The sequence below is a fragment of the Rhinatrema bivittatum genome, chromosome 6 (genome assembly GCF_901001135.1).
Source record: "Rhinatrema bivittatum chromosome 6, aRhiBiv1.1, whole genome shotgun sequence".
In the NCBI taxonomy this organism is placed as follows: domain Eukaryota; kingdom Metazoa; phylum Chordata; class Amphibia; order Gymnophiona; family Rhinatrematidae; genus Rhinatrema; species Rhinatrema bivittatum.
This window is the reverse complement of record NC_042620.1, coordinates 302,054,745-302,068,749: the sequence shown is the minus strand read 5'-3', so window position 1 is coordinate 302,068,749 and position 14,005 is coordinate 302,054,745.

Sequence of the window (14,005 nt, the reverse complement as noted above, 5' to 3'; positions counted from 1 at the left end):
ACAAATTACAAACATCAAGATAGCAAACACATCACATCCAATAATTATTAAAACTAATAAGAAAAACAAATGCTCCTGCTCTTCATACCTGCAAACATTTGATTTCCAATCACTCTGAGAATGTTGCAGATTAAAGGGGGTACACAAACATTAACCTTTCTCTCTCATATACACACTTTCACACACTCTTACACACAGGCTCTCTCACTCACAAACTCAGACAGGTAGACTTTCTCACACACATACACAGAGACACTCTCACACTTTCTCACTCACACAGACTCTCTCTCTCACACTAACACCTCTCACTCTCACATTCAGATTTATTCTAATTCACACACATACAGATGTACTCTTTCTCACTTTCACACACAAGGCACTTTTTTCATGCACTTTTCATTCTTTTTCATTCTCTCACACACACAGACACTTTCTGAACTTTTCTATCTTCCTCAGCTGCTGGCTGCAGCAAATGCTGGTGGCACCATAGTTCCTCTTATTTACCTATTAGATCCAGGAAATACTGGTGCTCTCCCAGGAACTCATCCTCTGCTGCTGGCTGCAGGAAATGTTGATGTCCCCACAGGGTCTCCTCCTTAGCTGAAGACTACAGGAATTGTCAGCAGCCCCACAGGCCCTCCTTCTTAGCTGCAGATGAAGAAAAAGCTGGCAGCCCTGCTGGTCCTTTTCTTATTTGTCTGTGGCTGGAGATTCAGGGCACTGAAGATGAGACTTGGGGCACAAGCTTCATGTGCCCAGTACCAATGAAACATTTGTATACAGGAATGCACAATAACTTAATTGCATTAAGTTTTTCTATGTACAGCTTCCTTTATAATAGACTATAGTAAATATGTTGTAAACTGGTGCATTGTTTGATAATGTTATTATGAAAATGTGCTAGAAAGTTGTGTGATCATTCACTATGCATGTTATTTCATCTAGTTTCACAAGGCATATTTTGTGGAAGAATTACTTACAGATAGAGGAAAGAAGGAGTTCACCATGCAATCAAAACTCAGTTGTAAATTTCCTAGTAATAGTCTAAGGCACATTCCTTTTAAAAGTTAAAACAGTATCTAAACAATAAGAAATATTAGCAAATGATACGATTTTCTCACAAAGAGTACCTGATTTTCAAAAGCATTCAGGTGCTCAAAACTGGGTTTTACATGTGTAAAATGCATTTTATCCATGAAAGTAGGTTTTTGAAAATTGCTACAAAATATGCCATAGAAGTATCAATAGGTTTTACATGCATTATGTGTTCTTATTACAAGCAAATGGCTTCTGAAATAGCTAAGATAGCATGTTACATCTAAATACATAACTCCTTTGAAAATTCACCTGAAAATGCATTTACCTATAACTTTTCCTCCCTCGTTGAACTGGAGGATCCTAATCTATACATACAAAAGACTTGGTCAGTCAATTTGTCTGTTGTGTTTGTCTGAAACATTAAAAAAACATAGAAACAAACATGAAAAATGAATGTGAGAGACAAAAAAAATTCAGTCAGCAGCCTATCGATCATCATAGCAACAGTTAACAACAATTGCTATTGATCATCCCCATTTTTTTCCATTATTTTCCAATCATGTTTTACTCCACTAGGCAAAGTGCTGTTTTTCCATTGAACAACTGTATATTGTGCTCTCTAGAGTTAGCCAATGGGAAAAGTAAAAAATATTGTTGTTGCTAGACAAAGGTATGGTAACTTTCAAACCAGTATATCGATTGGTGCTCGATCATTTAGGCTGCTCAGCTGCTATGCTTTGACTCTTTGGTGATTGATAGCTGGTCGGGCGGACTTAAAGGGTGCCTGCTTTTCACCAGTTCTGGCGGACATAGCCGGAGGTAGACTGATACTGGTGTGGGCGGAGATTGCGGTACACTGTGGTGTGTTGTTCGGGTGCCGGCATTGGTGTGTGGAGGGGGGGGGGCTCTCTTTTCAGACCATCATATTTGTGCACATTCTGCCAGCTGGGTGCATTTGTCCAGTGTTTTGGTGTTGTGGCCTTATGGCCTTCGGCATAGAGATTTGCTATCGAGTAAATCTTAAAGGTAAATCTTCACAAATTTATACCCAAACTACCGGAGTCCCGCAAGGGTCTTCTTTGTCTCCAGTATTATTCAATATTTACCTCCTACCATTGTGTCAAATACTATCCACATTTGATGTCCAATTTAAGATTTATGCGGACGATATACAACTTTTTGTTCCATATAAATCGTCATGGGCTGATACCATCACACTATGTAAAATCTACTTTAAAACAATTGAGCAATGGTTAACTCATAGTAGACTTAACACCAAGAAAACAGAGCTATTACTGTTAAGTGAGATTGATAATCCTACAAATTGTCCGCCTTCATCGATCACATTAGGAAATGAAGTAATTGAAATCAAAAGAATAGCCCGTAATCTAGGAATACAGCTGGATACTAATTTATCTCTAACACACCATGTCTCCCACTTAGTAAAAAACTCATTTTTTAAACTTCATACTTTAAAAAGATTAACTCTTGTTATTCAAATCTGATTTCCAAACAGTTCTCCAATCTCTTATTTTCTCGGGCTTAGATTACTGTAACAGTTTGTTTTTAGGCTTGCCAGATTCCACCTTAAAACCTCTGCAGCAGATTCAAAATGCTGCAGCTCGCCTACTGACAGGATCTCCAATGAGACATCATATTTCTCCTATTCTTTTCAATTTACACTGGCTCCGAATTAAATTCCGTGTGAAATATAAAGTATTATCATTGATTCATTCATTAATTCATGATCCCGATTCAACTTGGTTATGTACCACATTGCGATTCTACAAACCAACCAGAAACTTAAGATCTGCTAGTAAGAATTTACTTGATGTGCCCACAATCAGGCTCACAAGATTAAATATAACCAGAGAGAGAGCATTTTCTGTAGCGGGCCCCTTACTTTGGAATTCGCTCTCCAGTGCTTTAAGACAAATTACTAATCTCAAAGAATTAAAAAAATCGGTAAAAACATACCTATTCAAAGTAGCTTTCGCAGAATATGAAATCATTTTGAGATCTCATATATTGTTTTTGTGATTATCCAACAATTCATATTGCTATAAACCATATGAAAAATTGTTGGGAAACCTAGCTCTTTTAATTTTAAAATTCTGACTTTACTCTGCTTTTTGTAAAAACTTAGTATAGCTAATTAATTAATTTAAGAATATATTAGTTAGAATTAGGGCTTAAAGTATATATTGTATTTTTTTCCTTAACTTTACTTTCTTTCAATTAATTTTTTGTGTTTTATTTTATTTTATTTAATTGGATGTCTTATTTTATTTTATCTGACTTTATTCTGACATTTGTAAACCATTTTGGTCAAATTATTATTTGTGAAAGATGATATAGAAATCTTTTAAAACAAATAAATAAATAAATAATAAGAGATATTTAACCTTGGGGAGTTTGCAGGGAGTTGTTTCATTTGCGCACATGGGTTGCACGGAGATTGATGGGAGTTGTGGCCTGTGGTTGTACATCATGGCAGAGTTGGTATGCTGTGTCTTCGTACAGCACATTTGCGGTGGTGCCATGTATGGGGGTCGTCATGTATGGGTGAATATAACCTAGTGGTCATTTGGAGAAGATTTTTGGTGGGAGATCAGGGGAGATAGTTTTCCTTTTTTGACAAGTTAAATTAAAACTGGACTCTTGTGATGGTTTCTGCAAACCCCTCTTAGTTGGATGGAAAAGGTAAGCAGATTCCTCCAGAAATGCATTCCAGAAATCCACTGAGAGGGGATTTCTGACTTCCAGAAAATGCAGGTCTTTGCAGTCCCAAAAATATCTCAAAGTAGTAAAACATATAAAACCATTCTCTCTGATCCTCCTTCCCTCCAGCCTTTAGTAGAAAGCACTGGCAGGGCTGTGTCACTCCTTCTTTCATGAAAGCAAAGCCACATTGCCATCTCTACTCCTAGGCTCACCCACCTTTACCAGAAAAGGAAAGAAGCTGACAGAGGAAAATGTATCTCCAAGCTAACAGGAATGGTTGCTATATCAGAGACCTGCAGGAGTGGTGGCAAATGCTCGAGGAGCTGCAAAGGGCCACAGGGTGCCAGGTAGCAGAAGGAGGCATTGGAAGTGGTGAGAAATGGGATCTGTGGTGCTTGGAGAGTGTGAGAGAAGGGATTGCGTAGAGGTGACAGGGATCGTATGGGGGGACTGGAAGGTGGGAGAGGGGATTGGCTGGGCCTGGAGGTGATGTTAGGGCTGGGGGGACTGGAGGATGAAAGAGGGCATCAGTAGCGGTGTGCATTTGTTTCCTACGTATTGGTAATCTGCAAGGTATAGGGTCATATTCCTATTTGTGGGGAAGTGAAACATATCGCGATTCCCCACGAATACAACGAATCTTCGCCGAATTATTCGGCTGTCTAAAGGAGCAAATTTAAACAAACCCCCCACCCTCATGACCCCCCCCAAGACTTAGCAAAACTCCCTGGTGGTCCAGCAGGGGGTCCGGGAGCCATCTCCTGCAATCATGCCATCGGCGCCGATAGCCTTTGACCTTACTATGTCACAGGGGCTACCGGTGCCATTGATCAGCCCCTGTCACATGGTAGAAGCAATGGATGGCCGGCGCCATCTTGTGCTCTTACCATGTGACAGGGGCTGACCAATGGCACCGATAGCCCCTGTGACATAGTAAGGTCAAAGGCTATCGGCGCCATTTTGATTACTGGCAGCCAACGGCCCGAATGCAGGAGATCGCTCCCAGACCCCCGCTGGACCACCAGGGACTTTTGGCAAGTCTTAGGGGACCCTCCTGACCCCCACAAGACTTGCCAAGTCCCTGGTGGTCCAGCGGGTGTCCGGGAGCGACCTCCTGCACGCGGGCCGTCGGCTGCCAGTATTCAAAATGGCGCCGATAGCCTTTGCCCTCACTATGTTACAGGGGCTATGTCGGCCCCTGTGACATAGTGAGGACAAAGGCTATCTGCGCCATTTTGAATACTGGCAGCCGAGCGACCTCCTGCACTCGGTCCGTCGGCTGCCAGTATTCAAAATGGCGCCGGCCATCCATTGCTCCTACCATGTGACAGGGGCCGACCAATGGCACCGGTAGCGCCTGTGACATAGTAAGGTCAAAGGCTATCGGTGCCATTTTGAATACCGGCAGCTGAGGGTGTGAGTGCAGGAGATGGCTCTCGGACCCCCCGCTAGACCACCAAGGAGTTTTGGTAAGTCTTGGGGGGATCAGGAGGGTGGGGGGTTGTAGTTAATTCAATTTTAGCCGGGAAATGAATAAGAATGAATGCATGAACATATCGGGGGCCCCCCTTGCCGAATGCAATGTATCTGCCCCCCGACAAATACGAAGCCCGCATGCAATGTATGGTGTCCCTCTGCACATCCCTAGGCATCAGCTGGAGAATAGTGGGAACCTCAACAGCGTGTATGTGTGTTTGTGTGTGTATGCATGTGCGCATGTGAGTGTGTGTAAGAGAGAGAGAGTGATACAATTAGCACCAAGGCTTTCTATAAGAGAGAGAATTGTTACTTATGGTGATTTCTATTTGAAATGGTACCATAAGGAGGGATCTAGCAAAGCTTGCAAAATGGTCTAGACCAGTGGTTTCCAAACCTGTCCTGGGGGACCCCCAGCAAGTCAGGTTTTCAGGTTTGGGAATCATTGGTCTAGAATCTTGCAAATAAGATTTAATGCTAAAAAATGCAGTCATGCATTTAGGCTGCAAAAACAAAAGGAAGTGGAGCAGTCTTGGAGGGGTGAAATTCTAAGCACAAAATGAGCAGTTGATAAGGTGATGGCAAATGACAGAAAGATGCTTGAGTGCCACTGCTATTAATTACATCAGTAGCATGTGATCTTCTTAGTGTTTGGGTAATTGCCAGGTTCTTGTGGCCTGGTCTGACCTCTATTGGAAACAGGATCTTGGGCTTGATGGACCCTTGGTCTGACCCAGCATGGCAATTTCTTATGTTCTTATGTGTCAGCACATGCCCTGGGATGCAGCATTTTATAACTTGCGCACATATATATAGTTTTAGATGGGCTTTTGCTTAGCCAGATTAGTTCAGTTTTTTTGGGGTTCAATGAAAGTTTTAAATGAGAAAGTATTTCTTTAATGGCGCTCATATACTTGGAAATAAGTGAGGTTGTTTTCTCAAAAGTTTGAAAAAGGGATGAGGAATAGCAGGTCATCTGCATATAAAAAGTAATTCAGTACAAGGTTAGTTAACAATTTGCAAAGGGAAAGCAAGTAGAAATTAAACAGTGTTGCTGAGAGTGAGGATCCTTGTGGAACACCAGTGGAGCATTGGAAAGTGTCAGGTGATTAGAAGTTTAACTTGGAAGGATCTGTTGGTAAGAAAGGAGGAGAACCATTTTAGAGCTTTGCCTTCAATTCCAATATTTTTCAGTTGGAGGCAAAGGAGATTATGGTCTACTTTGTCGAAGGCAGCGGTTAAATCAATCAGAATTAGACAGTAAGATTTATTAGAGTTGAATCTGCATCGTATAGGTTCGATATAGATTGAAGAAGAGTCTCTGCAGAGTGATATTTTCTGAATCTGAATTGGTTAGGATAAAGAATTTTATTGTCATCAAGGTAAGATTCGAGTTGAGAAAGAGCAGTCTTTTCAAGGATTTTTAAAAGGAAGTTGGAGATAGGACGATAGTTATCCCAATCATCTGGATTTCCAGATGTTTTTTAAAATTGGTTTAATAACAGCTTGTTTTAGTTTATGAAGTACAAAACCTTCTGAGAGGCTGATCATAGTTGTAATATGGGGGTCATTGTTTGGGATACTTGTTTTAATGAGGATGCTAGAATTGTCAAGGGGGTACGTGGCTGGTTTAAGTTTTGAGAAGATTTTACTTATTTCAAGCTTTGAGACTATGTCGAAGTCTGACCATTTATCTTTGGGTTCAAAGACATCATGATTGAAAGATGAGATGTTGATTGGGAATTGTTGTTTGTTTAATAATTTTTTGAGATAGGGTACGTGTGGACTAAGGGATAGATAACATTGAAAGATTGACATTGGGCATGTAGCATACCCTTTCAACCTACTCAGAATACTTTTTTTCCCTCTTCTAATTTGATCTGTTTTTGACCTACTTAGCTTAAAAGCAATCTGTGTGGGCATTAATAGTACATCCTCAATTTACAAGCTCAATGTGGGTGAGATGGTTGATCTTGAGACCAATTCGCTTATTCACATAGATACAAAAAGGCTAGAGAGAAAGCGCATTGAAAGAGCTGAGTTTCAAATTGGTCATAGCACACAGTGTGTAAATTCTGCATAATGACCATCAAACATTTGTATGTGATCAGATGTCTCTGGTTGTACTATCTCCTTGATTTTCTTGCCCAACCTTTCATTATAACTGTACCACAAAACCAGTTACTGGGTTAAATTGACCTAAGGCCTTTGCAAAGAATGCTAAGTCAGCTAAGCGACAAGTTATCGAGCATCTAGACCTGCCCTCATTCTTGAATTGCAGTTCATACTCAACTATTGCCTGGGTGTCTATCTGCTATAACCAATCACAGCCCTTGCTGTATATAAAAGCCTGGAAATCATACAACACACTGATGTAGGCCCTCCAGGTGCCTATGGATAAGGAGTCCAGTATCATTCTCCAAATCTCGGGGGCTAAGCTGCCAGTCCTCTGGAGGTGCTGGAGTCACATTGATGTCTGCTGCTGGCTCATTGACCTGTAGGTGGACCACTTAAAATGTGATAAAAAATCAGCTTTCTCGACACCCGGGACATGTGCAGCATGTATCGTGATATTACATCGCAAGCATTACAACACCAATTGTCTCATTAATGCGATACCTCCAACTATCCTGGCTAATAAATCATTGATACACTCGCCTACTGCCTTGTTATCTGATCTAAATACAACATGTCTATTGGACAAATAGTTTCCCCAGTAGCTGACCACTACAATGCTAGGGAATATCTTGAGAAATGTTGTTTTGCATTGTGGGCGTAGATTTGTTCGCTCAACCGCGCAAACAAATCTATGCCCGATTTTATAACATGCGCGTGCTGCCGCACTTATGTTACAAAATCCAAGTTTGGTGCGTGCAGGGGGGTGCAGAATTGTGCAACCTGCATGTGCCGAGCCGAGCAGCCTGCCTCCATTTGCTCCGAGTGCTCCGAAATCGGAGCGGCCTCGGAGGGAACTTTTTTACGGCCCCTCACCACCTTCCCCTCCCTTCCCCTACCCCTTCCCCTCCCTTCCCCCTGAGGCAGGCGTAACTTGTGCACGCCGGCACGCTGCTGGTGTGCCATTCCCCGGCCCTGGCCATGCCCCTGGAACGCCCCCAGGCTGGCACCATGCCCACGGCCCCGCCCCAGGAATGCCCCCGAATGCCGTGCCACCCCGACACACCCCCGAGATGCCCCTGACACGCCCCCATCATGCCCCCTATCAAAGCCCCGGGACTTACGCACATCCCGGGGCTTTGCGCGCACTGCCGGCCTATGCAACTTAGGTGCGCCGGCGTGCAGGGCTTTTAAAATCTGCCCCTATGCACGCCAAGACTCCAGCCATGGTTCAGCATGCCAGGCACCCCTGTAATAAATGCTGTAACTGATGCCACCGGAAGCATCGTTAGAGCTCAAGCTCACTATTGTATCTGGGGGGGGGGGGGGGTATGACCACATCCTCAATCCATTGACATATTGAAGGAACTGCTCCCAAAATTTTAAATCACCATATTGGGGCTGTAACACTGATGTGGTGATACTTTTTTTTGAATTCCTGCCATGGCATTCACTAATCGCCGGATAAATATCCCACCTATTGGAGTCACACTGCAAGCAAAACTAAGTAAACCAATCAAGGACTACAATTGTCTTAATGTGGTCTTCTTTGCATTGCTGACTGCTGCTATCACTTCTCTCAGTTTCTGAAGCTTTTTTAGGGGAAGCCTGGATACTTTCTCTCTTGCATCGAGTTCAATACCAAAGAAAATGATAGATTGTGCAGGAATAACTGTTTTCTCTGGTGATAACGGGATGCTGAATTTTGAAGCTATATTCCTAAGCACTTGCAGCAACCCTTTACTGATGAAAAGGAAATCAAAGTCGTATATCACTTCCTGGCATCCCAATATGCACTCCAGTACCCAATGCAAAAATGAACTAAACGTCTCAAAACATGGACATGATATGGAGCAGCCCATCGGAATGCACTTATGAAAATAGAGCTGTCCCTCAAAATGGAATCCCATGAATCTAAATGAGTCAGGATGGACTGGCAACAGCTGAAATGCAGATTCGATGTCTGCCTTCGCTAGGTGGGTTTCTGGGCCACATCTAAGGATGCATATTGGACAATACATAACTGTGGGTCAATCTGATCATTGACTGATTGGCTCATCAGGTATGAAAGATTCTGAATAAGATGAAACTACCCTGGTTCCTTCTTGGGTATTAACCCTAGTTGGGGATATGAATAGGTCACTGAATGATGGATTTGCAAAGGAACAAGCTGTCCTCCCTAACTTGACTTCCTGTTATATCTTGGACCTGGCAATATCTGTATGTTAGGGCCTTTCTCCCTGAATGGGCTTGCTGTATAAAATGACTTCTCAGCCTGAAAAGACCTAGGTAAGGTCATTTCATCCAACCATTGGTCAACTACTCTGTGCCTCCATGTTATGGAGTTGTCCTCTGCCATGCTTTTCCTTAATTTTGTGTCATAGTTCAACCATTACCATCTGCCAAAGTGCTTATGGGCACACATTATGGTATCCAGGTACCTGATCAGGCTCACACCCTACCACAACACTCATAAAAATATGAAAGACAGACACCCAATTGTGTATATTCCTATATATCCTAGGCTTTTCTTTTCCTTCCCTTTCTCTTTATTACCCTCCCCCTACTGGTCTCTGATTAGCAGTGAAAACATGTCTATAAATTCTCATCTCCAAATCTTTTTCTTAAGTATTTTGGGGACACTGCTAGCTAGGGTGTTCTCACACAGTACCTCCTCTTTCATTCTGCCTACTTGATAAGGGTCAGCCATGGTGCTTTCAGCCTTGCTGCTAGCTTGACTGTCAGTATTTGGTTCCGTGGCTGTTTGCCATACATCACCCACTGATATGGCCTTACTTTCATGACCTCATTCTTTTAAATGCTGTTAGTTCATTTTGCATGACATTGGCCAATATCAGCTCATTATTACTGTCATTGGATTGATTATCAGAGTCAGAGGAGATTGGTGGCAATGAGCCCGTCGACTTACCCGGGTCTAGTGTTGTGCAATGCTGTATAGGGGCAACTGCATTTGCAGTCTCACCCAACTATGATGCACCAACACCCATTTGCACTAGTACCACTTGGCATTCTCTGGAGGCCGTCATAGCACTTTGCTTCCCACTGGCTGTTATGGCCTGACGCAGCCAGTCAATGCCGTGTGTTTGAGCCTGTTGGCATATTTCCCCCATCAATTCATCCATCTCATCTTGTTTTCCTCATGCTCTTTTGCGATTTTTGGTGAGATTGCTCAGCGGGGTAGTTGCTGGAATTGTTTGCAGCCTTCTTACTCTGTGGTCGCATGTTCGCTGGCACCTGTTTTTTGGTTTCAGTTTGCCTGCTTCTTCGGTGCCAAAGCTGTAGAAACACTAAAATCTCGTGGCTTGGATAAATTGATACATCATTACAAAGTTCCACTTCAACCAACTTCCCCATTTTAAATATATCTATAACATCCTAAAGTATTTGTGTGATGGGGAGCAAAGGGAGGATGAAGAGAAAGACTGCTGCATTTAAGGTACGATTACTAAGTCCTCTGAATCCTTGCGGACTTAACCACTCCTACCCTGTAGAATTACTGCCCTGCCCTAGCTCTCTTTCCTACCTCGTCATCCACTTAGGTCATCACAAAGGTCCTGCCTCTAGCATCTCCTCTGACCTTGTCTCCCTCCCCCTCCTAGCCCTTACTTCCCATGATCTTTTTCTGAGCATGTGGTGCCCTTGCTCTCTTTTATTGGAGAGTTGCAGAATCTTTTCTGTGATATTCTGTAGGTTTATACCACATATATAAGAAGACTGCAGCTATTTAACGTAATAGAATAGCTTTTAGGGTATGTATGTGGGGACTGTTGGAACCATATCTTAACTCTTCCTAACCGAACTGTCTGTACATTAGAATTTTGATATACTGTAATTGCAGCTCATGTATACGGCAGCACTGAATTTTTTTTTTCTCTGTATCTTGGTTATTGGCATAGATTTGTTTGGCTGTGTTTCTTCTCTCATTCTGGTTTTTCAATAGAAAAGACTGAATTAAAAAAACAAACAAAACAAAAGAAAAACAAACTCAAATGAGTTCCTTTTCATTTGTTTCATTAAAAAAAAAACAAAAAAACCCAACCCTGCCAGCAAACCAGGCTTTGAGACCTCCCTGCAGAACATAACAGGGCTGCAAAAATTAAAAAGGAATCCCTCCCTACCATTAGCCTTTCCCTATTTCCCCACCGCCCTCCCCGACCCCACTTTCTCCATGGGGGGCCAGAAGTGAAATGGGGCAGAAATGATTGGCTTCCTCTGGCTAGGTCCTGAGGCCAGTGTCATTTTAAACTAGGCATCCAAAGGAGCAGGAGTGACTGAGGATCGCTCCTGCCCATTTGCACTTCTAGTCCTCCATGGGCAGAGAACGTATTGAGAAGAGTGATGAAAGGATAGAGGAAGACCCAAGGGTTCCTACATTTTTTTCAGTTGTGGATGTGTTGTTTTCATGGTGGGAGGGAGAATGGAGTCTTCCTTCCTGATTTACGTTTAATTTTAATTTTTTTTTTTTTAATTTTTGCTTTATTCCTTTCATTTAGTTTATTTATTTTCAAAATTAATGAAAGAAACATCAAATGAAACAAGAAAAAAGCAAAGTATACAAGACGAAATTGAAAACAAAGCAAAGCATGAAGTGCACACTTCTATCTTACGGGCCGATGCAGTATGGTGCGCTCGGCTGAGCGCACCGTTAGGCCCCGTTTGGCCGTGCGTTTTCCATGCGCTATTTTTACCCCTTATACAGTAAGTAACTAATAGTCTCATCAACATGCATTTGCATGTTGCGGGCGCTATTAGTTTCAGGGGGGGTTGGCCGGGCATTTTCCATGTGCTATTTTTACCCCTTATACAGTAGGGGTAATAGCGTGTGGAAAATGCACGGCCAACCCCCCACAACTAATAGCGCCCGCAACATGCAAATGCATGCTGATGAGACTATTAGTTAGTCCGGCGTGATACAGAAAGTAAAATGTGCAGCCAAGCCGCACATTTTACTCTCTGAAATTAAAGGCAGGTGTTAATTTCGGCCGGCACCAGGAAACTGTACAGAAAAGCAGAAAAAAACTGCTTTTCTGTACACCCTCCGACTTAATATCATAGCGATATTGTCTGAGGCCCCAAAAATAAAAAAAATATTACAAATTAAAAAAAATATATCTGCCCGTGGTCCGCGGGTTGGAAAATGGACGCTTAATTTTGCCGGCGTCTGTTTTCCAAACCCGTGGCTGTCAGCGGGTTCGACAACCGACGCCGATAAAATTAAGCGTCGGTTGTCAAACCCACTGACAGCTGCCGCTTCTGCCAATAAGGAGGCGCTAGGGACGCGCTAGTGTCCCTAGCGCCTCCTTATTAGCGCGAGCCCTCATTTGCATAGTGAATCGCACGCCCAGGAGAAGGGCCTGGGCGCGCATCGGGAGAGCGGGCACTCGCCTTGGAGCGCCGGCTCCCCCGCGCACTTTACTGCATCGGCCCGATAATCTCCCTGACCTGGCCTCTTAGAACATTTAGTGAAATTTAATACATTTGATCTATTTCCTAAAGAAACTTGGTCATTTATCATGGCATTTGTCATTCTCTGTAGTTTTAGAAAATAGAATGTGCCAAAATTATTGAATATTAATTCACAGTTTTTTTCTCTAGAGTGAAAAGCAAAGGTCCAAGACAACCATGAAACATCCTAAGCCTGTCATCTTATTTTTCTGCAAAAATAACAACTACAAATTCAAGAATGCTTGGGACAGATGCAAAGGACCAAAGTGGTAGGATAGGGGAGAATAAAACCAGATTTTGTCAGTTCTATGGCAGGAAAGTGAACAAGCACATAATGGGTAGTCTTTGTCTGCTAATATCTTCTATGCTCATAAATATGAGCAACTAAAAAAAAAATATATTATTTGGTAAAGTATTTTTACCCATAATCCTTCTTGAACTTTGGCATTGCTTGATGAAGTATGACAATGCACTAACTGAAGAGTAATTATGGTTGACAAAATTTTGGAAAAGAGTATCTTGGCATTCATCATTGGAAATCATATTTCGAGATTATTTTACCAAAATTTATGACATTAAAAAGGTAATTTTAAAAAGCATTTATATGTTTAAAATGGGATATGTGCATAAAAGAACAGATGGAAATGATTTTGCATGCACTTTTATGTGTACTTGAAAAATACATTCCTGTAGGCAGATTTGGGTTGGGAAATCATTTATGTGCATATGTTCAATTTTCAAAAGCATTAGATGCATTTTCAAAAGGATTTACACATGCAAATGTAACTACTATTCTAGCAATTTTGAAAATCCATTTACATGTGTAAATTGCACTTATGCAAGCAAATTCTATTGAAAATTCAATGGCATATATCACAGCAATTTCAAAATCCCACTTATTCGAGTAAAGTGCATTTACTCAAGTAAAACCCAGTTTTATGCAGTAAATGCTTTTTAAAATCAGGCCCAATGTATAAATGTATATGCGCATATTTATATCTGTTTGAGAGCAGGTATAAATGTGTGTGCATATGCTGCACAGAGTTCCACATATACCTCCTTCTTTCCAAAGCAGACTTATTCTTTGAAAATTAGGGCTGAAATCAATGTATAGTGTCTGCATGCTGACTTTAGCCCTACACAGGCAATTTTGTTGCATAAAAATGTGCATGCACCATTTAAAAAA